General features: G+C 44.0%; 1 pseudogene; it reads right to left on the bottom strand.

The window, feature by feature from the left end:
- Nucleotides 1–15,467: 15,467 nt before the first annotated feature.
- Nucleotides 15,468–27,625, bottom strand: part of LOC122101625 — a 70,224-nt pseudogene continuing 58,066 nt past the window's right edge.

Raw genomic sequence — 27,625 nt, 5'->3', positions numbered from 1 at the left:
GACTCTAAAAGAGACCTTAACTAAACTGGCCTTGGAGACTGGCGCAGACTAGGTATCGCTCCTTCCTTTTGCCCTCTTTACAGTAAGAAATTCACCCTATCAGCTTGGCTTTACTCATTTTGAAATAATGTATGGACACCTTCCACCCATTATCCCTAGCCTTCAGACTGAATTTGCTTGCTGATTTGGATGATACTGAATTTCTGTGTAAGCTTGACTATTTACAGCTGGTGCATAAGAGTATGTGGCCCCAGCTTAGAGCATTATATGATTCTGCTTCTATTCCTAACCCCCATTTGTTTAAACCAGGGGACTGGGTGTTTGTTCGAAAGCACAACTTGAGATCTCTGGAACCACAGTAGAAGGGACCTTACATGGTGCTACTGGCTACACCTACTGCCCTGAAGGTGGACGGCATTGCTGCTTGGATCCACTGCTCCTATGCCAGACTGGCTGACCCCTTTGCCCTGGAAGACCATGCGGAAACATGGGAAGTCTCCAAGCATCCTACCCAAACACTCCGCATACGCCTCAAGGAAAGAAAGAGGAACTGATTGTTATTGGGACTGTTGTTTAATAGTATGGCTAAGGTCAGAGAGGCACTGTAACCGTTCAAGATCAAGAACTGTTGGAGTTTAGTTTGGGGCTGGAGCCACAAGATTGTGTCTCAGGACCATAAGTCAAGGGAGGGAATGAAGGGTTAAAGTCTTGAGTTTTACAACACTTCCAAGATAGCCCACTCATGTGGCTGTGACAGGAGCCCTTAACTTCTCTACCATAGAAAATTCTCCACTGGGCTGCTTGAATATCCTTTTGACAAGGCATCTGGTTTTAGGCAGTTAGTGATACTAAGGAAAACAATGAAGAACTACAATATTTCATGATAACCCTGGAAGATATACACATAAGTTCTGCAACATCCTATATAAGTCAGCCATATTTAATTTAAGGAAAGGGAACAAAAGAAAACTAGTAATCATTGATGGCTGCTTTGAAAGATGGTTACCACAGTACAAAAATTGGTTCTCTTGAGTCACTTAAAATAAAGTTCTATAAATATTTTAAAATATTGGTTCTCTAATTCAGATCTATCACCTGAGCCTCAGACATGTAAACTCAAGTTACCTACTGGATAGCTATTGTTTATATATTATCTGTAAAAACCTGCCCTTTGATACAATGGTGTGTCCACCAAATGTTCTCCTGGGAGTTGTATAAGAGTAATAGTAGCAGTAGTAGCAGCAGTAGTAGTGAAGGAGTGGCTCAAGTGGAAATGGAAGTAACAGCAGCAGCAGTAGTAGTTAGAAACTGGCTCTGAGTACTGTCAAATAAAATTTAAACTTAAAAGAGTACCTGTGTGTGAGGCAGGATGCCTGGTGCTTTAAAATATCTTACAATGATAAATGTCACATCATAAATGAGAAAACAAAGGTTGACTGTAACTTGCTTAACCTTGCCAATTCTATGGTTAGTGAGCGGCAGTGTAGGGATCAAAATTCAGGGCTACTTTCCAGTTTTCTTGTCATTTTAATAAAACCACATTTTCTGACTTCTTTAGAGTGCTGAGCTTTAGTTCTATTATCAGGAAGGCACTGCAGGCAATTCCACTGAAAGTAGCATGTCTTCTGTGGTAGAAAACCAAGGAGGGCTTGTTGTTGTTGTTGAGTCCAATGCCTTTGCAGGAAGATCTGTGCAAGTAATTATTCAAAACTTATTGGCTACAAAAATTTAATCCAGGCTGCAAAACAATAGTTATCAAAATGTGTTGCTAAGTAATCTTTGCTACAGTTATTCTACCTTTCTAGGTTAACAAAATGAAAAATAAAGTTATTTTCTAGCACACAATCTTTTTTCCCCTAACAATCTCTTTAAAGTCTCTCAAAGAGACCAGCTGTGGTAAAATGAAATTATTTTCCCACAGACTTTTTTAAAAAGTCTTCTCAGTGTCATCTCCAAAAAATGTATGGTTTGTAAAAAAGAACCACTTTATTCAATACTGTAGTCTAAGAAAAAAATATCACTACTAAACAGTATTGGTACATCATGGAAACAGCAAAAAAATACCAACTTGAAGCTGAGTGTTGGTGGCTCATATCTGTAATCCTAGCTCACTTAGGAGGCTGAGATCTGAGGATCAAGTTTTAAAGCCAGGCTGGGCAACAAAGTTCGTGAGACATATTTCTAACAAACTATCAAAAAAGCCTGAGGTGAAAGAGTGGCTCAAGTCAAGAGTACCAGCCTCGGATGAAAAAACTAAGCAACTGTGTCTAGAGTCTGAGTTCAAGTTCAAGTATACCAATACAAATAAAACTTGGATATTCCTTGTTTTCTATATTTTCTCTTTCCATAATCATTACCGAATTGCACTATCATTAAAGATAAAACGTCCCTCCTACAGCGCCTTGCGACTTTAATGTACTGGGCTTTCTTGATGTCCAATCCAGTTTATTCTTTTGAAATTCAATGAATGCACATTTTAAGGTAACTTTATAAAGCAATGATCCAGAAAATTATTCCTTATTTTCTGGAACATGATTATTAGAAATCAGAGAACTAGAGATAGCCATCACTATGTAGTATTCAGTAGTAATCTAAACAGCAATAGAAAGCAATGAAATTCTAAATAAGAAAAATATACAAACCACAATAACCAACAAGCAAATTTAACTTCTGTATGTTTAAAACAAGTTGGAAAGAGCAAAAGGCTAAAGACTCATCATATATTTGCCCTACTGTAGAAATAGATAGTGCATGCAGTACAATTGCACACCTTCTGTTTACATTGCTGTCCAATAATCTACCCCAATGGCAACTCAAAACCCACAGGAGCAGCTGGCTAAAGCCTGTAATCCTAACTCCTCAGCAGGCTAAGATCTGAGAATCATGGTTTAAAGCCGGTACAGGCAGGAAAGTCTGTGAGACTCTTATCTACAATTAACCACTAAGGAGACATGGTCCATTTTATTTTCACAAATTTTCTCAAACAAAAAAAGGGCAAACAATGAGACACATATATAGATTTACTCACTATTAAGTAAAGGACAAAGGGTGAGACATTACAGATAACTCTGGTGAAGTAGACAACTAGTTACAAGTAAAACATTACTACTAAAAACATTAGTCAGGTCGGGCGCTGGTGGCTCAGATCTATAATCGTAGCTACTCAGGAGGCTGAGATCTGAGAATCACGGTTCAAGCCAGCCTGGGCAGGAAAGTCCATGAGACTCTTATCTCCAATAAACCACAAGAAAACCGGAAGTGCACTGTGCCTCAAGTGGTAGAGTGCTTGCCTTGAGCTAAAGAGCTCAGGGACAGCACCCAGGCCCAGAGTTCAAGCTTCATGACCAACAGAATAAAATAAGTATTTGGACTTGCAACACAACGCATGCCAAACACTTAAAACGTGTTTTATAGTATATATTAATTGTAAAAAATAATGTTTTGTTGTGACAGTTTCACACATGCATATGTGAATGTACTTTGTCTCTGATCATCTTTCTCTTTCCCTGAGTCCTCTTTACTTTTGTAGACTTTTTTTTTTTAATTAAGGCCAATCTTGGATGGACACAGTGCCTTGTAACATCAATGATTTAATGGAGTTTAAATATTACCAATGTAAGCTACTCAGGAGTCAGAGATCTGAGGATCATGGTTCAAAGCCATCCTGGACAGGAAAGGCCATGAGACTCTTATCTCTAATAAACCACTCAGAAAACTGGAAGTGGAACTGATCTGATCCCCAACACTAACACTAACATAAACCATACAAAAACAAAGTACTTAACCAAGCAGTTATATCCTTTAGAAATTAATCAAATGATTAATTTAACACCTAGTAACAATAAAACTGGCAGACTAAACCATAGTTTTGCCCCTATTAGTGAAGTATAATTTTGGTAGTGTTAGAAGCTAAATTATTTATTTCCAACAAATACGTATATTGGAGGCCTAAAATTAGAATATGACTATATTTGGAGATAGGATCTTTAAAGAGGCCATTAAATTAGAATGAGGTTTCTACAAGTCTTAATCCAACATGGTTAATGGGCTTATCTGAAGTTAAAATTTGAACACATATACAGGAAGACTATGTGGAGACACAGGGAGAAGACAGACATCTACAAACTCCAATTTCTAGTTTCACCCCAGACCTATACAGCATATGCACACAAAAACTAGGACACAGAGAGAGAGAGAGAGAGAGAGAGAGAAATTCCTATATGGATACATGTCCATGGATACTTGCCCTTACAATAGTGCATTATTATACTGCTATGACACATATTGTACTGTGATTAATAACTGAGGCAACAGGACTAAACATTCTCCATGAGTTGGATCTTCATTTACTAGAACAAACCAGATGGAAAATGAGAGGTAGTTAACAGTCAGCGAAGAGGGCATCATCTGTACCCTTTTCATCAGAAATCAGATGCCCTAGAAAAATGGTAATACTACGGAGGCATCTGTAAGTATTAATCCATCTATTGCCTCCATTTCTCTGTTTCCTCCCTATTACCACTCAAAGACTCCATTTTCTCCAAGCACACTCCATCAAGCTTGCTCTTTTATTGCTTAGTATTTCAAATGATTGGGGGAAATTGTAGGGCATAGTATGTCCACCGGAACATACTATGTAATATCTTGCATTTGTGTTCCACATCTACAATTACATTTTCTTTGGTTTTCGTTAATATAGTGCTGATAAAATATCTTTAAAGCAAAACACTTTAAAATTCCAAGTGCACAAAATCAGGCACAGTGGCACAGGTAAACCTAGTTTACCTGTGGAGCTGAGATGATAGCTTAGGGCCAGCCTGGGTGTTTAGAAAGACCTCAGCAGAAGCGAGGGAGGGAGGGAGGGAGGGAGGGAGGGAGGATGAGAGGGAGAGGAAAGTGGGGAGAGAAAAGAGGGGAGAGGAGGGAAGAGAGGGGAGGGGAGGGAAGAGAAGAGAGAGGAGGGAAGGGAGGAAGGATGGAAGAGGAGGGAGAGAGGAGGGGAGGGAGAGAAGAGAGAGGGAAGAAAAAGGGAGAAGAGAGGGAAGAAAGGGGGAACGATAGGGGTACAATACGGAAAGGGAGGAGGAACTGAAAAATGACCCAAATACTGCTTTTTTGTTGTTGTTCATGTCGGTTGTGGGACTTGAACTCGGGGCCTGGGGATTGTCCTTGAGCTTTTTTGTTCAAGGCTAGCGCTCTACCACTATGAGCCACAGCTCCACTTTCACGGTGATTAATTGGAGTCTCACGGACTTTCCTGCTGGAGCTGGCTTTGAACTGAGATCCTCAGATCTCAGCCTCCTGAGTAGTAATCACAGCTGTGAGCCACCAGTGCCTGTGGCCCCAGTGATGTGTTGATCAGATAAATAAATACTTTGCTGCACAAGAAATTTTTGAGACAGGATCTCATTATGCTGTTCAGGCGGCTAGTCTAGTTTGGGAAATATTTCATTTTTCTTTCTTTCTTTTCTGTTTATCCAGGAAATGGTCACTCCCCAGGCACACGTGAGGCTCCACACTAGTTGGCTTACATTTTGGAGAGTTTGGATGCCAGGACACCCGTCACTTTCGCGATGCGCAGCTGGGACAGCTCCACCTTCAGGTCGTCCAGCTCCTTTAGCAGCTCCTCCTCCTTTCTGCCGCGCAGATCCGGAGCGTGAATCTTAGCCTGCGCGGAAGAGGTCCGAGTTCAGTCACGCCGCCAGGCCTGTCGGCACCTCAGGGAGCCGCGGCCGGTTCGGTCCCCGCCGGCTCCGCAGCAGGGCCGCCACCCCCTCAGCAGACGGGAAGCTTCAAGAGCCGGGTGCGCGCCGGCTCCGCGGTCCGAACCCGGGCCAGGCCGTCCTGAGCTGCACCTCACAGACCGTTGCGGCAGACAGATGAGACCCCCCCCCCACACACCCCCCCCAAGTGCAGCCCGCGGCCCCTACCAACTCACCAAGCTCCCGTGACCCAGCGACACTGGGATGGCACCGAATCCCTCGGCCCTCACCATAACTGCAAGTTGCTGCCTCGGCCATTGCCTCGGTCGGAGGGAGAGACGAACCGACGGTTGGGAGCTCCGTAACTACCGTGGGCGGACGGCGCCGGACGTTGCCAAGAGCAACCGTCCGGAGGATCCTGTCCCGCCCTCCTCCTTCCGGAGAGCGGCGGTAAGTCCCGCCCTGCCTGTCTGGCGAGCATTTTACAGCTTGGCCTGGTGCTGGAGGCAGCACCCCTACGGAAACGGAGGCCTGGAGTGCCCAGCAAGTAGTCGGAGATGTAGTAGTGAGGGCTTGAATTTGACCATTAAGTGCTCTGTTTAATTCATTCATTCGCGCTGCTTGGCAGATTTCCCAGACTGTCCCTGAGCTAGGTGCTGGAGCCAGGAGAATAAGTGAGAGGGTGTGGGGATGGTAGACTAGACCTGCTAGCTTCCAATAAGAGAGCCTCCTCCTGGCTGCTCCTGTGGTGGGATTACAAGGTAAACCTGTGAACAAAGAAGCTAGTGCTCTACACTGAACCAAAGTGTTACTTCCGGTTTTCTGTTTAGTTGGAAATAAGAGTCTCACAGACTTTCCTGGGCCAGGCTGGCTTTGAACTGTGACTCTTAGATCTCAGCGTGATGAGTAGCTACGATTACAGGTGTCAGCTGCCTGGCTCTTTGTCTTTCATTTGTACTGGTTATTGTTTTGTTTTGTGTTTTTTGGGGGTCTGGTCGTGGGGCCTGAACTCTAGGCCTGGGCACTGTCCCTCAGCTCTTCAGCTCAAGGCTACCACTCTACCACTTGAGCCACAGCGCCACTTGCAGCTTTTTTCTTTTTGCTTATGTGGTGCTGAGAAATCGAACCCAGGGCCTCAGGCATGTAAGGCAAGTGCTCTACCACTGAGCCACCTTCCCAGCCCCTGTACTGGTTATTGTTGTAAAGATTTGTTATTCAGCTACTTTGTCAAATTCTTTTATTTATTAATAATAGCTTCTATTGATATCTCAGGTTTCCTAATCCATCTGCTTTCTCTTAATACTTAAGGCAGCTATTTTATTGTTCATTCTTAGTTTGACCCTCAAAACAATGTTGCTTTTCAACCTTGTTGACTTAGCAGTTTAGACTAATAGGCTGTGGCAAAGTCTATTTTTTCAGTTATTTTCTCATCTATTTTTATTAAGAGCTACTAAGAATGGAGCTTTGAGTAGAGATGTTGCTCAAGTGGTAGAGTGCCAACCTTGAGCACAAAAGCTGAGATGGTGCCCACATCCTACGGTCAAGCAGTACAGGAACACACAAACACAAAAGAATGTGATTATCTTCTAGTATCTATGTATATCAGATGTAATGAATTATGTTGATTGATTTCCCAAAGTGTACCTTTTTTTTCTTTTTCTTTTTTTTGGGGGGGAGGGGGGTCCGGTTGTGGGGCCTGAACTCGGCCTGGACGCTGACCCTCAGCTCTTCAGCTCAAGGCTAGCGTTCCACCATTTGAGCCACAGCGCCACTTCTGGCTTTTTTCTTTTTGCTTATGTGGTGCTGAGGAATCGAACCCAGGGCCTCAGGCATGCAAGGCAAGCGCTCTACCACTGAGCCACCTTCCCAGCCCCAAGTGTACCATTTTTACATTCCTGGAATAATAGAAATACTACCCTACTTGGTCATAGACTGGTAAACTCCTGATATATTATTGGATTCAATTTGTTCTTTCTCCCCCCCCCCCCCCCCAGCTTTCTTTTGGGATAGTAGGGCTAGAAATTGTTAGGTTTAAAAAAAAAAAAAAAGAGGTAGCCGAGTAAGAAATGCACCACGCACGTGGTATTCAGGTAAGGGGTAGGTTTATTCAGTAGACCTGGTGGGACCAGGCAAGGTTGGCACTCCATGTGGCTGGGAAAGGCCTGGGAATGAGAGAGAGAGCTGGGAAAGAGAGAGGAAAGATGAGAGAGAGAGGAGAGAGAAGAGAGAGGGGAGAGAGAGAGAGAGAGAGAGAGCGCATCTGGGCCTGGGCTAGCCCTTATCTAGGGTATGGGCAGAGAAAGATGTGGCCACAACAAATTCAGATGTGACCTCAGAGGATGCAGATGTGACCTCTTCCAGGTGTCCCAGTTGCCTAGGTAACGCAGGTACTGGGTGGAGACTTTGCTGCGAGGAGGGTGGAGTCTGCTGTCCATCCAGGAGAGAACCTTCCAGAAATTAGGGCCGTATGCTTGCTAAGTATTTGCTTTGCTACTTAAACCATACTTTGAACGGTTTTTTAAAATTTGTGTTTCTGTTAACAAACAAGCTTGTCAATTTTTTCTTTTCTTTTCTTTTCTTTTTGTTGGTCCTGGGGCCTGAACTCTGGGCTGGGGTGCTGTCTCTTAGTTCTTCAGCTCAAGGCAAGCTCTCTACCACTGAGCCACAGTGCCATCTTCTGTTTTCTGGTGGTTAATTGGAGATAAGAGTCCACAGACTTTCCTGCCTGGCTGTCTTTCAATGGTGATCCTCCAATCTCAGCCTCCTGAGTAGCTAGGATTACAGGCCTGAGCCTAGCTTTTTTCCTTTTTTCTTTTTTTTTGTGCTGGTCCTCAGTTTGAACCCAGAGCCAGGGCACTATCCCTGAGCATTTTTCCTTAAAGCTAACACTGTACCACTTATGCCACAGATTCTATTTCTGGGTTTCTTTCTCTTTGTTTTGTTTTTGTTTTGAGATAAGTCTCATAGACTTTTCTGCCTAGTTTGACTTCAAATCATAATCCTCACATCTTAACCTCCTTAGTAGGTAGGAGTGCAGGCTGGCTCCAGTTTTCTCTTTTGGGGCAAGCTGTGCTTCATCTATGAACTGGAGCAATTTTCTATTTTTTGTTTTTGTTTGGGTCTGGTCGTGGGGCCTGAACTCTGGGCCTGGGCACTATCCCTCAGCTCTTCAGCTCAAGGCTAGCGCTCTACCACCTGAGCCACAGCGCCACTTCCGGCTTTTTTTCTTTTTGCTTATGTGGTGCTGAGGAATCGAACCCAGGGCCTCAGGCATGCAAGGCAAGCGCTCTACCACTGAGCCACCTTCCCAGCCCCAGCAATTTTCTATTTTATGCTCTTAAATAATATTATAATTATCTGTATTTGTTCCGTGTGTGTGTGTGTGTGTGTGTTGGTCAAAGGCTTGAGCTCAGGCTTTGGGTGCTGTTTCTGAGCTTTTGTGCTCAAAGCTAGCAATCTACTGCTTGAGCTACAACTTCATTTCCAGCATTTTTGGTGGTTAATTGGAGATTAAGTCTCATGGACTTTCCTGCCCTGGCTGGCTTTGAACTGCAGTCCTTAGGTCTCAGATTTTTGAGTATCTAGGATTACAGGCATGAACCACGGGCACCCAGTCTTACAGTTGCCTTTTTAATTTCTGTTATGGTTGTTAGGTCTCTTTTGTTTTTGTCTTTGTCTCCCTCTTCCTCCCTCCCCTCCTCTCTCTCTCTCTGTGTCTCTCCTTCCCTTCGTTTCTTCCTTCCTTCCTTCCTACCTTTCATTCTTTCTCTTTTTTTGCCAGTCCTGGGGCTTGAATTCAAGGCCTAGGCACTGTCCCTGAGCTTCTTTTGCTCAAGGCTAGCAATCTACCACTTGAGCCACAGCACTACTTCTGGCTTTTTCTGTTTATATGGTACTGAGGAATCGAACCCAGGGCTTCATGCATGCTAGGCAGCACTTTACCACTAAGCCACATTCCCAGTCCTCTTTCTTTTTTTTTTATTTTAAGTTGGTTATGGGTCCTGAACTCTGGGCTTGGGCACTGTCCCTGAGCTCTTCAGCTCAAGGCTAGCACTCTAGCATTTGAGCCACTGTGCCACTTCTGGCTTTTTCTGCTTATGTGATGCTGAGGAATCAAGCCAAGGGCCTCATGCATGCAAAGCAAGCACTCTACCATTGAGCTACCTTCCCAGCCCCTCCCAGCCCTCTTCCTTCCTTCATTTCCTTCTTTCTCTTACTTCCTTTTTCTTTCTTCCTTTCTCTCTTCCTCTCCCTCCCTCCCTTCCCTTCTCTTCCTCCCTCCCTTCCTTTCCTTTTTTATTTTTATTTTTTTGTTAAAATAGAGGAGATTCCCCCTCGTCCCCCTCCTTATGCCCACACTGGCCTTTACATCACTTTGTAGCCCCGACTGGCCTGGGACTCACAGCTTTCCTGCCTTCAGTTTCTCATTGCTCTGGTTGCAGGCATCTAATACCATACCCTCCACCCCACTCTTTCTCTGTCTGTGTAGGCACTGGAATTTGAACCTAAGGCTTGTTTGCCTTACTTGCTCATCTTGTGCTCTATCACTTGAGCCATGTCTCTAGTCTGGCCTTTTCTGTTTTGTTTTTTTTAGAGACTTCATCTCTTTTAAAAAAAAAAACAAAAACAAAAAACAAAAAAAAAAACAGAAGCAGTTTCGCCCAACTGGCCTAAAACCTTGATCCTCTGGATCTGCGCCTCCTGAGTAGTTAGGATTACACAGCATGAGCCACCAGTACCTGTGATCCTCAGATCTTAACCTCTGGAATAGCCAAGATTCCAGGTGTAAGCCACTGTCTCCTGGTTAGGATAGGGTCTGGCTCCTCACAGAGGTGCAACCCAGAACCACAATCTGTCTACTTTTTAGATTTCCCAATGTTGAATCACAAACATGCCTTCTCAACTAGCTTCCCTCCATTAAGAATTCACTTTAGGGGCTGGGAAGGTGGCTCAGTGGTAGAGTGCTTGCCTTGCATGCATGAGGCCCTGGATTTGACTCCTCAGCACCATATAAGCAGAAAAAGCTGGAAATGGTGCTGTGGCTCAAGTGGTAGAGCACTAGCCTTGAGCTGAAGAGCTGAGGGACAGTGCCCAGGCCCAGAATTCAGGCACCATGATGTCATTTTCAGCTTGGTCTGGATTTATAGTGTTTCTTTTTTGTCAGCCTATAATATGGTGTATAGTTCATATGGTTATATTTTTCCTTGTAGATGTACCCAGATTTCTAATTTAATAGTTTTGATGGAGAAATTTGATAGTTTGATAGTTTTGGTGGAGAAATTCAGTCACTAGTAGATTTTGGAAGTACTGTAACTACCTTTTGCTTGATTGTGGCTAGAATTACAGAAGAGAGCCACTGGCACTTGATTGTAACTTTTTGTGTATGTGTGCTAGTCCTGGCACTGGAACTCAGGGCCTGGGCATTGTCCCTGTGCTCTTTTGCTACTGCTTTACTACTTAAGCCAGCTCTACTTCCAGTTTGTCATCTCATTGACATTCCTGCCCTGACTGGCTTTGAACTGTTATCCTCAGATCTAAGTCCCCTGAGAAGCTATGATTACAGGTGTGAGCCAGCAATGCCTGGCTCATTTCCTGCTTTTTGGTGGTTAACTGGAGATAAGAGGCTTATGGACATTCCTGCCTGGGCTGGCTTCAAACCAAGATCCCCAGAGCTCATCCTCCTGAATAGCTAGGATTACAAGTGTAAGCCCCAGGTATCTGGTCTGGAAATAATTCCTAATTTTATTCTTTGCATTACTTGTATTGAATTCCTTTGTTATGCAGGCTTTTAAGTTTTTCTTCATTTTCTGCCTCTATTTTGTGATTTTTGGATACTATTCCATTCAGCAGGTAGCTATCTTTACACTTGATCTTAGCCAAAAGGCCGAGAAGCGATAGGTAGCTATCTTTAATTTCTAACAATCTCCCCTAAACCTATTAAATGTCTATCATGTATTAACCTGCATTGTGGTGGTATTGTCCTGGGAAGAGATCTTTAGAATACATATCCCTTCTTCCATTTGGAATTTAGGAGTCCTATAGCACTTTTTGCTATTGGTGGTACTGAGGTTAAATATACATATGTGTGAATATATGTGTGTGTCTATGTATATGAGAAGATAGGGTCTCACTTCCTGCATGGGTGTGCCCTAAGCACAATATGCCTAGGTTAGGCTTCCTATCATAGGTAAGATAATAAGTTACTGTGTCCAGCTTTGTTATGGAGAAGGAGGTCTCTCAAACTTTCTTCCCAGGTAGCACTCAGCCACAATCCTCTCAAATACGATTACAGACATAAACCAGTGGTACTAGTCAGTTGTGGGGCTTGAACTGAGGACCTGGGTGCTGTCCCTGAACTTTTTTGCTCAAGGCTAGTGCTTTAACCACTTTGAGTCATAGCTCCAGTTTTGGTTTTTTGGTGGTTAATTGGAGATAAGAGTCAGAGACTTTTCTTCCTGGGCTGGCTTTGATCTGTGATCCTCAGATCTCAGCCTCCTGAGTAGCTAGGATTATAGGCATGAGCCACTGGCACTGGCTTGCTTGCCTTTCTTTTTTCTTTTTCTTTTTTTTTAATAAATCAAGCTGCTTGGGTTTTTTAATTTTATTTATTTATTTACTTTTTTGGTCCGGTCGTGGGGCCTGAACTCTGGGCCTGGGCACTGTCCTTCAGCTCTTCAGCTCAAGGCTAGCACTCTACCACTTGAGCCACAGCGCCACTTCCAGCTTTTTTCTTTTTGCTTATATGGTGCTGAGGAATTGAATCCAGGGCCTCATGCATGCAAAGCAAGCTCTCTACCACTGAGCCACCTTCCCAGCCCCCTGCTTGGGTGTTTTTTTTAATGGTTTTTCTGTTTGCCTGTCCTGGGGCTTAAAGGTAGTGGCTGGGCACTACTCCTGAACCTCTTTGTGCTCAAGACTAGCACTCTACCACTTGAGCCACAGCACCACTTCTGGCTTTTTCTGAGTAGTTAGAGATAAAAGTCTCAGGAACTTCTCTGTCAGGGCTGGCTTTGAACCACTAACCTCAGATCCCAGCCTGCTAAGTAGCTAAGACTGCAGACATGAGTCACTGGCGCCTGGCCTGCGTGGGTTTATTGGGATTTTCTGATGTACTGACTCAGCCTCATTCAGCTTCTAGACATTCTCCTTATTGTGCCCACGTTCATCTGTGGCCTTTTCCCCCTCTGGAACTTCTATCAGTGATCTTGTCTTTATTTCTCTTTTCCACCAGGATCTCCACTTTTTTGGCTACCCCTCTTCAGTTCTGACATACATCTTGCAAATAACTAATTTGACAACTTAGCCAGGGCTAGAGCTTTCCTTATGGTGTTTTGTTTGTGTTTAGTCAGTCATGAGACTCAAAAGCAGAGCCTGAATGCTGTTTTGAGCTCTTTTGTTCAAGGCTAGTGCTCTACCACTGAGCCATACTCCACTTCCACTTATTAAGTGGTTACTTGGAGATAAGCATCTCTTGGGGAGCTGGCTTCCAAGGGCAATCCTGAGATCTCAGCCTCCTAAGTAGCTTGGATTACAGGTGTGAGCCACTAGTGCCTGGATCCTTATGGTTTTTGATAAAGTCTCTTCCTTCTTTAGAGAACAGAATTCCTCTCCCTCTGTGCCTCTTTAGGTGAAGGTTTCCCCCTTTGTATTGTGCCTGGCTGGTTTTGCTTTTTTGTTTCCTTCATCAGTCAGGGTGCTTGAATAGTGGCCAAAGAGTGAGTGGCAGGATATTGGTATTTTTTGTTTTTCTGTGGCAGGGTGAGAAATGATCAATCATCAGCCATTTGTGGAGATGGGGTGGACAGGGAATGGTGTGACGGTTTCTGATAGGTTGGTAACTCTTTTTCTACCTCACCAGCCCACCCTAGTCAGGTGGCTCTCCCAGGTGGATTCCTATTGTTTTGTTTTTGTCAGTCGTGGGGCCTGAACTCTGGGCCTGGGCATTGTCCCTCAACCCTTCAGATCAAGGCTAGCGCTCTGTCACTTGAGCCATGGCATCACTTCTGGCTTTTTTCGTTTATATGGTGTTGAGGAATCAAACCCAGGGCCTCATGCAAGTGAGACAAGCAGTCATTTTTTTTTCTTTTGTAGAGCAAGGATCTCACCATGTAGCTTACTTACATAGGCCCAGACCTTCCATCCTTCATGCCCAGCAACCACCATGAATTCAGATCTTTGCTCCAGGTTTTTGGGCTGCTGCCTAGTTAAGCAGTTAACTACACCAGGGCATTTGCCCCAGGCTCTTGTGCCCTGAGCAAGAGCTCCTTTGGAATAATTTGCACAGAGGCTTCCCTCTCGTTATGACAAGTGTCTTTCTGGCTGCATTGTACCTTCTCTAACAACATTTCTTTGGCTGTCCCAACGGCCTTGAGAGCTTTCCTTCCTCCCCTTGTTGTTGTCTCATTCCTAGAAGCAAGGAGAGCCTCGTTCTGGTGTCTCCTTTTCCTAGAACCCAGAGTGGAACCTGAAGGTCAGACGCCCTTGGCTGCAGTGATATCTGGAGAAGGTGCTGAGATGGAGACCGAGAGTAGAAGCTGCCCTCAAACAATAATGTCATTCACTGGATAAAAACAATAGTTTATCTTCAGTTCCCCTGCTTTCTAGACTTTTTAAAAATTTGTTTTTGGGGTGGGAAGGTGGCTCAGTGGTAGAGCGCTTGCCTTGCATGCCTGAGCCCCTGGGTTCGATTCCTCAGCACCACATAAGCAAAAAGAAAAAAGCTGTAAGTGGCGCTGTGGCTCAAGTGGTAGAGTGCTAGCCTTGAGCTGAAGAGCTGAGGGACAGCACCCAGGCCCAGAGTTCAGGCCCCATGACCGGACCCAAAAATAAATAAATAATAAATAAAAAAAATAAAAAATTTATTTGTGTAGGTGCTGGGGCTTGAACTCAGAGCCTGGGCACTATCTTTGAGCTTTTTGCTCAAGGATAGTCCTTTACCACTTGAGTTACAGCTCTACTTCTGTCTGTTTTGGGTAGTTCATTGGAGGTAAGAGGCTCAGGGGGACTTTCCTCCCTGGGCTGGCTTTGAACTCTAATCCTTATGTCTCAGCTTCCTTACTATGTAAGCCCCCAGTACTTGGCTAATAAATCAGGTTTTTACATACATGAGATCATACTGTCTATATGTATTTGTTAAAGCTTCACACTATTTAAGAAGTATTTTTCCCCGGGTACAGGTGGCTCACGCCTGAAATCCTAGCTACTCAGGAGGTTGATCTAAGGATCACAGTTCAAAGCAGCCCAGGTAAGAAAGTCCGTGAGACTGTTTTCTCCAATAAACCACTAGAAAACCAGAAGTGGCACAAGCGGCAGAGTACTCGCCTTGAGCTGAAATGCTGAAGGACAGCGCCCAGGCCAAGTTCAAGCCTCATGACCTACAAAAAAAAAGAAGAAATATTTTTTCCATCCAAATTATTTGCTATTTGTAAACTACATAAACCAGTCTTTTATAAGCTTGCATTGCTGAAGGATGACCTTGCTGGTAACTATCTTTCTTTTGGATATTCAACTTTAATCATTAACTTGTGTGTGTAACACACTTCTCACTTAACACAAAATAGCATTGTGCCATTTCTAATCTGCTTTACGATTTTTACTCTATTTGAACCTTTTTCCTCGTTTCTGAATGAGATTGTATCACTGGATTTTTCTTCAGTTAGTATAAGTAACAACATGATAATCTAAACACTTCCTTAGGTCATAATGTATTTGTTTTTATTTTATTTTTAATTTTTGGTAAGTTTATTTTAATTTTTGATAAGTTGTCAGGCTTGCACTGAGGACCTGGGTGCTGTCTCTGAGCTTTTGTGCTCAAGGCTAGTCTCTCTCAGTAGTCTGTTACGTGTTTTTAGGGCACCTTTACATTCATTTACCATCATAGCAGCCTGTCTAAGCTCTGTGCTAGGTGTTTGACATTCTCCTTATGCAAATTGTTTTTCATAAGAACTTGAGCAGTTAGCAGTACATCTATTCTTATCCTTGGCTTGATTTGTTTCTGGTCTGTAGGTTCCTGCTCCCCATTCTTATTACACCCCAGGGAGAGATGAGTTTGAGTGGTCCACTACTGGGCCTATATGGTCCTCTTCTGCATAACTACTTAGCTGCGATCTCCAATGGCCAGATCTAGGCCAGGGTCCTGGCTTCCATTTCTCCTCTTTGTTCCTTAGATCTGAAAACTCTTCAAGGCTTCAGAGGAAGTGCAGTGAGTTGATTCTGGAGAAGAGGATGTAGAGGCGGCGGAACCAGAGGAGCTGGCTGTGGTGGCAACACATGGCTCTCTAGAAGAATCAAAGAGAGCTGGGCACTGGTGACTCACGCCTGTAATCCTAGCTACTCAGGAGGCTGAGATCTGAGGATCGCGGTTCAAAGCCAGCCCGGGCAGGAGAGACTGTGAGACTCCTATCTCCAATAAAACCACCAGAAAACCGGAAGTGGCGCTGTAGCTCAAGTGGTAGAGCGCTTGCCTTGAGCTGGAGAGCTGAGGGACAGCACCCAGGCCCAGAGTTCAAGCCCCACGACCGACCAAAAAAAAAAAAAAAAAAGAATCAAAGAGAACCAATTATGGAAACTTGCTCTGGACCGGTTTCTGTTGCTTTTAGATCTGCTCCCTGACCTGAAATCTTTCCTCTCACTACTCCTCTTTATGCTGTATTCTTACCTGGCTTCTTGTAGCCCATGGTAATCTGAGTGGGCCTCGGCTTTCCATCTCTTCTATAGCACTTATTATTGGCAAGCAATCAATATGATCTCAGCTGGGCACTGGTGACTCATACCTATAATCTTAGCTACTAAAAAGACAGGTCTGACAATTGTGGTTTGAAGCCAACCTGAGCAGGAAAATCCGAGAGACTCTTTTTTTTTTTGTCAGTCCTGGGGCTTGAACTCTTGGGCACTGTCCCTGCACTCTTCAGCTCAAGGCAAGTGCTCTACTGCTTGAGCCACAGCCCCACTTCCAGTTTTCTAGTGGTTAACTGAAGATAATAGTCGCACAGACTTTCCAGCCCAGGCTGGCTTTGAATCTTGATCCTCAGATCTCAGCCTTGAGTAGTTAGGATGACAGGCATGAGCCACTGGTGCTGGGCTCCATGAGACTCTTAACAGTTTGTGTATGTAGGTTCTGGGGCTTGAACTCAGAGCCTGGACACTGTCCCTGAGTTCAAGCCTCAGGACCAGCACAAGAGGAAAAAAAACTCAATATAACAACCCTCTGGGTTAAGTACTATTGTTACTGCTATAAAAACAATGACAATAATAGCTGGGCACTAGTGGTACATGCCTATAATCCTAGCTACTCAGGAGGCTGAGATCTGAGGATTATGGTTCAAGGCCAGCCTGGACAGGAAAGTCTGTAAGATTTTTATCACCAGTTAATTACCAGAAAACTGGAAGTGGCAATGTGGTTCAAGTGCTAGGGTACTAGCCTTTAGCACAGAGGCGCTCAAGGACAGAGCAGGCCCTGAGTTCAAGCTCTAGGACTGGCAAACAAAGAAACGAACAAACAAAAAAAGTGGTAGAGCACTAGCCTTGGGCAAAAGAGCTCAAGGATAGTGGGGAGCTTAAGTTCAAGCCTACAACTGACAAAAAAATAAGTAAATAAATAAACAAATTAGAAATCTCGTCAATCCCAAATAAGTAGTAGATAGCAGATGAGATTCAATCCCGGAGAAATCTAATTTTGATTCTCAAACCTTCATCCTAATCATTCTATTCCACTACCTTACACAATACAAACCGAATTTTATGAGAAGCAGGCTACAACACTACTTGGAATTAGGTAAGCTAGAATGCTACATAGTTGTAGGTTGTCTTCCCACCTTAATGGGGAAATGTGTATTATGCTGTTATTCACAACTAGTATAGTTCTGTGTTTTTTGTTTTTGTCAGTTGTGAGGCTTGAACTCCAGCTCCAGGTGATTGCTCTACCACTTAAGTCACAGCACCAACTCCGGTTTATCTGGTGGTTAAGTGGAGATAAGAGTCTCATGGACTTTCCTGCCTGGGCTGCCTTTGAACAGTGATCCTCAAATCTCAACCTCCTGAATAGCTAGAATTACAGTGTGAGCCACCAGCGCCCAGCTATACTTCCGTTTTTAAACACATCCCAGTAATTGAGTTAAGTATATACATATATATAACTATACATTATATATATACTATATGAATATGCTGTTTTATTCCAGGTTCCATAAGTTAACTGCCTTTCTAGGTAATATTTTTGGCAAAAGTTATAAATTTAGACAGTTATAATCAGACACTGCATAGCTTTTGAGATGTAAGCATACCTGTGGTACTCAACCTATGAATGGTAAGGGGCACTGAGCAGGCATGTCTACATAAAATCTATCAGCAAACTATTGCATAGTATTTTTTTTTCCACAAAAGAACACAAGTAAAATTTTTTTTGTCGGTCATTGGGCTTAAATTCTGGGCTGGGTGCTGTCCCTCAGCTCTTCAGCTCTTCAGCTCAAGGCTCTACCATTTGAGCCACAGTGCTACTTCTGGTTTTCTGAGTGATTTATTGGAGGTAGGAGTCTCATTGACTTTTCCTGCCTGGGCTGGCTTTGAACCATGATCCTCAGATCTCAACCTCTTAAATAGCTAGGATTACAGGCATGAGCCACCAGGAACTGGCACAACTAAAATTTTTTAATGTAATTTATTGTCAGAAACAAAAAGGTGGGGCTGGGAAGGTGGCTCAGTAGTAGAGCGCTTGCCTTGCACACATGAGGCCCTTGGTTTGATTCCTTAGCACCATATAAGCAGAAAAAGCTGGAAATGGAGCTGTGGCTCAGGTGGTAGAGCGCTCATCTTTAGCTAAAGAGCTGAGGGACAGCGCCCAGGCCCAGAGTTTAGGCCCCAGAACTGGGGAAAAAAAAAAAAAAACCTGTTTGTGAACATTCTGAAAACCATAGTAAAAAAAAAATAGTTTAGGAAAATATTGGGAGAAGGGATGACTTTTTTTAGTCTATGCTACAGTTTCTCTATTATCAAATTCCAAGGGTTTTCCATAGAGGTTCCCAAGGGGTCAGTCTAGCTAGCCCTCCAAATCTTCTAATTACATGTAGCACTTATTCAACAATATGAACATTGATAGAAAATATTGTCTGCTTACCCTTTTTCCAAATATATGTTTATATATCTTTTTAAAATATATTAATACAAATGTATCTAAGCATATATATTCTCATATATACATATAAATATAATCTTATTTATATAAATAGTAGGATACAGTCTAACATAATTTTTTTTTGGTGCCTGTACTGGGGTTTGAACTCAGGAACTTGGGTTCTTGCTCAGCTTTTTCACTCAAGCCCAGTGCTCTAACCACTTGAGCCACAGCCCTACCTGGGCTAGTTTTCTACCAGAATCCTTATATGTGAGGTTTCTGAAAAGCTAGGATTACAGGTGTGAGCCATTAATGTCTGGTGGCTGATTATTTCTCAGTGATGGAATATAAGCAATTAAAAAAATTCTTTTCTTCTCTTCTGCTTCCCCCTGCTTCTTTATTCTTTTTTTATTAGTAAGTTTTTTTTTTTTTGTCGGTCGTGGGGCTTGAACTCTGGGCCTGGGCGCTGTCCCTCAGCTCTTCAGCTCAAGGCGAGCGCTCTACCACTTGAGCTACAGCGCCACTTCCGGCTTTCTGATGGTTTATTGGAGATAGGAGTCTCACGATCTTTCCTGCCCGGGCTGGCTTTGAACCGCGATCCTCAGATCTCAGCCTCCTGAGTAGCTAGGATTACAGGCGTGAGCCACCAGCGCCTGGCTTAGTAAGTTTTTTTATTGTGAAAATACCATACAGAAGGGTTGCAATTACATGAGAAAGGTAATGAGTACATTTCTTAGCAAGCATTGTTGCCTCCTCCTTTGTTTCCCCTTACCATTCCTGTCCCTGCTTCTTTTATTTTATTTTATTTTGGGGGGATCCAGTCGTGGGCCTGAACTCTGGGCCTGGGCGCTGTCCCTCAGATCTTCAGCTCAAGGCTAGCGCTCTACCACTTGAGCCACAGCACCACTTCCGGCTTTTTTTTTCTGCTTATGTGGTGCTAAGGAATCGAACCCAGGGCCTCATGCATGCAAGGCAACCACTCTACCACTGAGCCACCTTCCCAGTCCCCTGCTTCTTTTTTTCTTTCTCTTTCTCTCTTCCCTCTCTCCCTCCCTCCCTTCCTTCCTTCCCCTTACCATCCTGTCCCTGCTTCTTTTTTCTCTCTCTCTTCCCTCACTTCCTTCCTCCCTCCCTCCCTTCTTTCCTTCCTCCCTTCCTTCCTTCCTTCTTTGTGTGCTGGTGCAGGGGCTTGAACCAAGGTCCTTACACTCTTGCTTGTTCATAGCTGGGGATCTACCACTTCAGCCCACCTCCACCTTTTTTCTGGTTCATTGGAGATGGATGGAGTCTATGATAATTTTGCTCAAGCTGGCAACTATGATTCTCTCTCAGCCTCCCATATAGCTTGGAATAACTCGAATGCAACTCTGTGCCCAGTTATGGTTTGATAAAGAATATCATGAACTTTTATGCCTGGGTTGGCCTTGAACTAACTGCAATCATCCTGTTCTCCTCTTCTTAAGTATCTAGGATTACAAGCATGAGCCACAGGTTTCATCCACCACGCCCCCGCCCCTTTTATTTTGTCTGAAGTGGGGCTTGAACTCTGGGCCTGGGCACTGTCTCTTAGCTCCTCAGCACAAGGCAAGTGCTTTACCACTTAAGCCACAGCGCCACTTCCTGCTTTTTCTGTTTAGTGGTAGTGAGGAATCAAACCCAGAGCCTCATGCACTTTACCACTAAGCCACATTCCCAGCCTCCTCACCCCCTTTTTTTTTTTTTTTAAATAGTACTAAAGAATAAACCTAGAGCTTGAACATGCTAGGCAAATGCTCCAACCTAGATAATTTTTCCCTTTTTTTTTTTTTGTCGATCATGGGGCTTGAACTCTGGGCCCGAGAGCTGTCCCTCAGCTCTTCAGCTTAAGGTTAGTATTCTGCCATTTAAGCCACAGTACCATTTCTGGTTTTCTGATGGTTTATTGGAGATAAGAGTCTTTCAGACTTTCCTGCAAGGGTTGGCTTTAAACCTTCATCCTCAGATCTCAGCCTCCTGAGTAGCTAAGATTACAGGCATAATCCATCAGTGCCCTGCAACAATTTACTTTTTGAGAGTCTCACTAAATGGCTTAGGCTGGCCTTAAACTTGTCAGTTTCCTACCTCAGACTCCCATGAAGAGATTACAGGCAAGCATTACTATGACTGGCTCTTATTTTTATTTTACTGATGTTTCTATGAATTCTAGATTTTCTACAAACGAGCATGGTGTCATTTACTTTAAAATTTGGTAAAGAAATAAAGTCAAAGTGTTTGAAAATCTATCTCAAGACAAGGTCTCTCGTCTAATCTTTACATTTGGGGGCAGATACTGAGCTCTGTCTTTGGAAGGTCTTCAGTGAGGGCCTCTACAGACAAGGCTTTGAGGAACAATGGGGTCTAGTTCAGAGTGCACGTATTTAGGAATTCACAATCCTCATCTTGGCCTGTTGCCATTTCTTCACTGGTGAACACAAACAGGATATCCTGAGTGCTCAGCAGGGATCAGGGAAGGTCAAGGAGGGAGAGATACTTTCCCAACACATTCACATACTGAAGTGTCAGCACAGAACATCCTAGTGGGGAGCAAATGGGAGACATGAATAGCTTTTCATTCCCAGCCAGCCATTCTGAGCACCTTCCTCCTGTACATTAGTCAGGACATAAGGGTCAGTTGCTGCTGATTGCCCAAGTGTCTTGCAACAGTAAGGCTGCTCTTTGCCCAGCATTCTCCCAAATAGAAAGAGTGAAAGGGTCATAGATGAGGCTAGCCACCCTCCAACCCACTATGGGACCTAGGAAGAAGAGGTGGGCTGCTTAGAGGTTGGGATATGGCAAGTTCAAGTACAAAGGGAAAGTGATGAAGACAGAAGTTTTAGTATTGGCTGGTGAGAGGCCTGTTTCTAGGCCTGTCATTAAAGAACTGTTATAGGAAAATCCCTTAAATGCTATGAATCTTTTTTCTTGGTGGGTAGTGCTGGAGTTTGAACTCAGGCCCTCATGTTCTGGCTCAGCTTTGTGTGTGTGTGTGTGTGTGTCTGTGTGTGTGTGTTGGTGGTGGGACCTCAACTCTGGGCCTGGGCGCTGTCCCTCAGATGTTCAACTCAAGGCTAGTGCTCTACTGCTTGTCTGGCTCAGCTTTTTTGCTCACAGCTGGTACTCTACCATTTTGAGTCATGCCTATAGCTAGGTTTTTGAATTTTTTTGCCTGCGCTAGCTTCAAAGAATCTGTGATCTCAGTCTCCTGAGTAGTAGTAGCTAGTACTTCACGTGCCCAGCTTTGTATACAGTGCAAAGGCAGGATATGGTAAAGTTTGAGCCATGCCCCCAGTTCCTGGATCTCCAGTTTTCTAGTTCATAAAATAGTGTTCATAGTGTGGAGTGTACTCCTTTTACAAGATACATATAAAAATCATATTGGTGAGCTGAGAAGGTGGCTCAGTGGTAAAGTACTTGCCTTATATGCATGAGGCTCTAAGTTTGATTCCTCAGCACCACATAAGCAGATAAAGTCAGAAGTGGCACTATGGCTCAAGTAGTAGAGTGCTAGCCTTGAGCTAAAGGGAGACAGAGCCCAGGCCCAGAGTTGAGGCCCACAACCAACAACAACAAAAAAAATCATATTGATATAGCAAGGTTCTGAAGACTGCACAGCTGTTGAGTCTATGTAGAAAGGGCACATACCACTTATTATTTCTGTTTGTTGAATTGTCATATTGCTCTCTGAGCAGGAAGAGAAACTGGCTCAGAGGGGCTAAGCAAGGGAATAACTTGGTAAATGACTAATGGTCATTACTGTTGTTAACAAAGAGTTCCTATGTCAAGCACATTACTACATCAGATACCTGTCAGGCACTTACAACTTGGCTAATTCATTGGGGGTGGGTGAGGCTAAAATATGAATTTGAAGCCAGACACTAATGGGTCACACCTGTAATCCTAGCTCCCTAGGAGACTGAGATCTGAGGATAACAATTCAAAACCAGCCCTGGCAGGAAAGTCCTTGAGACTCTTTTTTTTTTTTTGGGTCCGGTCATAGGGCTTGAACTCTGGGTCTGAGTGCTGTCCCTCAGCTCTTCAGCTCAAGGCTAGCGCTCTACCACTTGAGCCACAACGCCACTTCTGGCTTTTTTCTTTTTTTGCTTATGTGGGGCTAAGGAATCGAACCCAGGGCCTCATGCATGCAAGGCAAGCGCTCTACCACTGAGCCACCTTCCCAGCTCCAAGACTCTTATCCCTAATAAACTACCCAGAAAAAGCTGAAAGTGGCTCAAGTGGTAGAGCATCAGCAAAAGAAGCTCTGGGACAGCACCCAGGCCCAGAGTTCCAGCTCCAAGAGTTACAAAAAAGAAAAAGAAAAAAAGGGCTGGTAGAGTGCTTGCCTTGCATGGATGAGGCCCTGGGATCGATTCCTCAGCACCACATAAGGAGAAAAAAACCGAAGTGGCACTGTGGCTCTAGTGGTAGAGCACTAGCCTTGAACTGAAGAGCTGAAGGAGAGTGCCCAGGCCCAGAGTTCACGCCCCATGACCGACAAAAAAACAAGAAAAAGAAAAAAAACCCATGAATTTGAAAGGACAGAGTGACAGAATACCAAAGGTAGGACTTACCTATGTACCCTGTGTGGAAACTAGACAGGCATGGAGACAAGCCTGGCCTCTTTGCCTATCAAGACCAGTCTTGTTGGCAAGGTACTTGGCACCAGATACCACCTGACAGGCATGCAGAGCTGAGTCAAAGTGTGATCTTCCTCTTCCTGGCTAGGGCAACTCTCTACATACAGGTATCCCACAATATTCAAGGGTTCCAGGACCCCTGAAGATTCAAAGATATACAGATGCTCGTTTCTTTTCTACAATGACACAGTATTGGTACAGAACCTACATACACCCTCTTGTATGCTATAGATCATCTTTAGGTTACTAATATGTCCTATATGTGAAGATTGTCCATCATATTACTTAGGGACTAATGAGAAGAGAAGTACAAACATCATGTTCCCCCTAAAGTAATTTTGATCTATGGTGGTTAAATGCAGATGCCAAATTCACAGATATGGTGGGGGGGGGGAGAGAGGGGGAAAGCTGAAGCTGACTATATTTTACCTTGTATTAGTTCCTTAGAGGGACAACTAGTGGCTTTTTGTAAAAGGGACTGGCCTTACCTTTAGGGAACTTTTCTTCTGAATGCAAGGTCCTGGAGGAGGGAAAATGCAAGAGTGAGAATGTGTAAGTCACCTTTCCTTTGTGCCAACGGGGAGGGGCTTATACATAGAGGAAGGCCTGCAGGGCCATGATTCTCCCATTCTATAAGTTCTTAGGTGGGTTTTTTTTTTTTTTCTTCACATAGTTCACCATTTAGTTTTCTGGAATCCCATACCTGTGGCTACAACTAAGGGACCAGGGTAGGCCCTTCTCTAAGGAAAGTTAACTCAAGCGGTTGGTCTATGGATTCTGAAATGCTGGCCCATGTTTGTTGTTTTTTGGTCGGTCGTGGGGTTTGAACTCTGGGCTTGGGCACTGTCCCTGTGCTCTTCAGCTCAAGGCAAGCACTCTACCACTTGAGCCACAGCACTACTTCCGATTTTCTAGTGGTTTATTGGAGATAAGAGTTTCACAGACTTTCCTGCCAGGGCTGGCTTTGAACCGAGATCCTCAGATCTCAGCCTCCTGAGTAGCTAGGATTACAGGCATGAGCCACCTGCACCCGGCAAGGCCCATGTTTTGACTATCAAAGGGTATAGGATGTTTTTCTCTTGAAATGAATATGAGTATGGTGAGAGGAAGTTGTTTATGTTTCTACCCTGATGTTTCCTCTTTCCTTTCTGACCTCCCCTGCCACGCCACCTCCTGCAGAGTCTGCTTGAGAGATGGCTTTAGACAAAGACCTTCAAGGAAGCATGCCTGCAGGAAGGGGATGTTGGTTCAAGGCTTCCCATACACTTGGCTGCACCCTTATAGCCTCTACCTTTATTCTTACTATATTCTTCTTGGCTGTACATTCGTTGCCTTTATTCTCGTTTTGCTATTTTTTTATTGATCCACGAACAGAGCATGTTGTATCTTTCCAGTCCAATAGAGATGGCCTCTCTAAATAATAAAGACTAGGACCAAAGATTAAATGTGGGCAATGCCCCAATCAATCTATCATCTGATGTAATGCGGCCTCAAGAAACTCCTACAACTTCACAAGCAGTTTTGCGGCTTACGCATAGTAAATATAGAAACTTAAAATTTCCAGATATGTTACAACAGACAGAATTAATGAATTAAACTAAATTAGAAAGAGTTATCCCAGTAGTTCAGAGTTCTAAAGAAATGGGCCTCTGATTATATAAGGAAAAGAAAGCTTCCCCCAACAGTTATGATTCATTTTAGTCCAGCTTACGTTATAGGGAATAGATGGTGGTTTCCCACAAAATATAAAGTTAGTAACATCGGGCTGGGAAGGTGGCTCAGTGGTAGAGCACTTGCCTTGCATGCCTGAGGCCCTGGGTTCGATTCCTCAGCACCACATAAGCAAAAAGAAAAAAAGGCCGGAAGTGGCGCTGTGGCTCAAGTGGTAGAGCGCTAGCCTTGAGCTGAAGAGCTGAGGGACAGCACAGCGCCCAGGCCCAGAGTTCAGGCCCCACGTCCGGACCCAAAAAATAAATAAATAAAAAAAATAAAGTTAGTAACATCACATTTCCTAAACCGACCGATGAACCATTGCCTTATATAGGAGCTTATAAAGATGAAAATAGCTGGATTAACACAAAAGGAAAAAGAGTATTTTGGAACTCATTAGATTTTGTGCAAAGATTAGGTAGATCTAGATCATTATGGTGTTTATTATTTTTAAACAACAATAAGATAGTTTAAAATAACAATTAAAAATTTATGTGAACAAATATTGGGATTAAAATCATAGGAAACAGAGAATGCCTGATTTAACCTGAAAGTGGTTTTTAGGATGGTTTCAAAGAGACTTGAAAATAGATGGAAGGGGCTGGGAAGGTGGCTCAGTGGTAGAGCACTTGCCTTGCATGCTCAAGGCCCTGAGTTCGATTCCTCAGCACCACATAAGAAAAAAGCCAGAAGTGGCACTGTGGCTCAAGTGGTAGAGCGCTAGCCTTGAGCTGAAAAGCTGAGAGACAGCGCCCAGGCCCAGAGTTCAGGCCCCACGACTGGACGCCCCCGCCCCCCCAAGGAAAATATATGGAAAAAATAAAAAGAGTACAATATAAGTACAGCCCTGTCTTAGGTTCAATTATTAAACATAAAAAGCCTGAATAGATGACGCATTCTATTAAACAATATGCTAGACTTGTTTTGCACCACTTAGCTTAAACAGTTGGTGGGATAGTCATCAATTTTCATGTAATTCATCAATGCTTTGCTTTTCTTAAAAATTACGTGCTTAAATAAACAAAGAATCTATGTCACAATCGCACATTGTATAAAAGTTAATTCTCCTCAGACTCTTTTGAGTCTGTGTCTGTTTGTCACTTCGCCGACTCCATGCCCACCTATCCTGAGATCCCTGTCCCGTCGGTTCCAGTGCTCCGGCCGAGCTGGTCCTTGGCACTCCCCCACTCCCACTTTCTCACCAAGAAGCCATTCTGTGCTCACTGCCTTGAGAGGAAGGATGAGGCAAGTCCAACAGTAGTGATATCTGGGTTGCTTTCCTGATTTGTTGTTTGAAAGCTCCTGCCCATCACATCAGACTTACATACTTAAGATCAGGGACTCTAGGGAGCAAGAGGTAAAGAAGGTGGGAGAGAGTTGACAAACTTATGGAACTGACTCTCATGGTACTTAGAAATAGAAGACCCTGAAAAATATTTCTGGGATACTGAGGAGAAAGTGAATTGTCCTGTGTTCTAGGCAGATTCTTGGGATATTGTGACTTCAAAGTGGATATCCTGGGAAAGAAGTGAGTGCTAGTTGCTCCCTGGACTAGCTCAGAGATTATAGCCATGCAAGTGTCTTACTAGGAAGGAAGCCCTAGGGACAGGGACACCAGAGATCTTGGGTGGGAAGGAAGCCAGGAAAAAGACTGAGAGGTGACCCAAGAGGTTAGAAGGAGGAGAAACAGACAGTGCTAGACAAGGCAACAGCTTGACAGCTGACAGGCAGAATCATTTGCCGCAGAAGGGCCAAGACGATGAGTCTCATGGACTTATTAGCAGGCAGAAGATGACCATGGAGAAAAGTTCTGGCAGACAGTGGCCATGTCCATCATTTTTTTTTTTTTTTTTGGGTCCGGTTGTGGGGCCTGAACTCTGGGCCTGGGTGCTGTCCCTCAGCTCTTCAGCTCAAGGCTAGCGCTCTACCACTTGAGCCACAGTGCCACTTCCGGCTTTTTTCTTTTTGCTTATGTGGTGCTGAGGAATCGAACCCAGGGCCTCAGGCATGCAAGGCAAGTGCTCTACCACTGAGCCACCTTCTCAGCCCCAATGTCCATCATTTTTAAAATCTAGAGCTCAGTGGTTGTCCATGGTTTCAGAAGTGATGAGAACCTCTTCGGAGGAAGTTCTATCTGCAGATATATGGTTCCCTGGGTTCTCTGCCCTGAAGCAAGCTTTCCTTGCCTTTTCCACTCCAAAGATGATGGAACCAGGGATTGGAATCAGCCAAGTCCCCCTCAGGTATCTAGGTAACACTGCCTGTTGAGGTACTCCTGGTTGGTCTGCTCCTTTGTGTGGAGCAGTGTGGGTACTTGGGGTGGTCACAAGTCTCACATACATCTGCAATGAAGTTGAGCCACTGTTCCTAGTCTCAAAGGGGCCTACTGTCTAATCTTAGAAGCCCAAGGCTTCAGGGTAACCAAAGCCAATTCCTGGACTGCCTCATTTCCC

This window comes from Dipodomys spectabilis, unplaced genomic scaffold (assembly GCF_019054845.1).
Source record: "Dipodomys spectabilis isolate Male_0828 unplaced genomic scaffold, ASM1905484v1 ptg000018l, whole genome shotgun sequence".
Taxonomy (NCBI): domain Eukaryota; kingdom Metazoa; phylum Chordata; class Mammalia; order Rodentia; family Heteromyidae; genus Dipodomys; species Dipodomys spectabilis.
The sequence above is the reverse complement of the archived record's forward strand: the minus strand, read 5'-3'. Positions and strand labels throughout refer to the sequence as shown.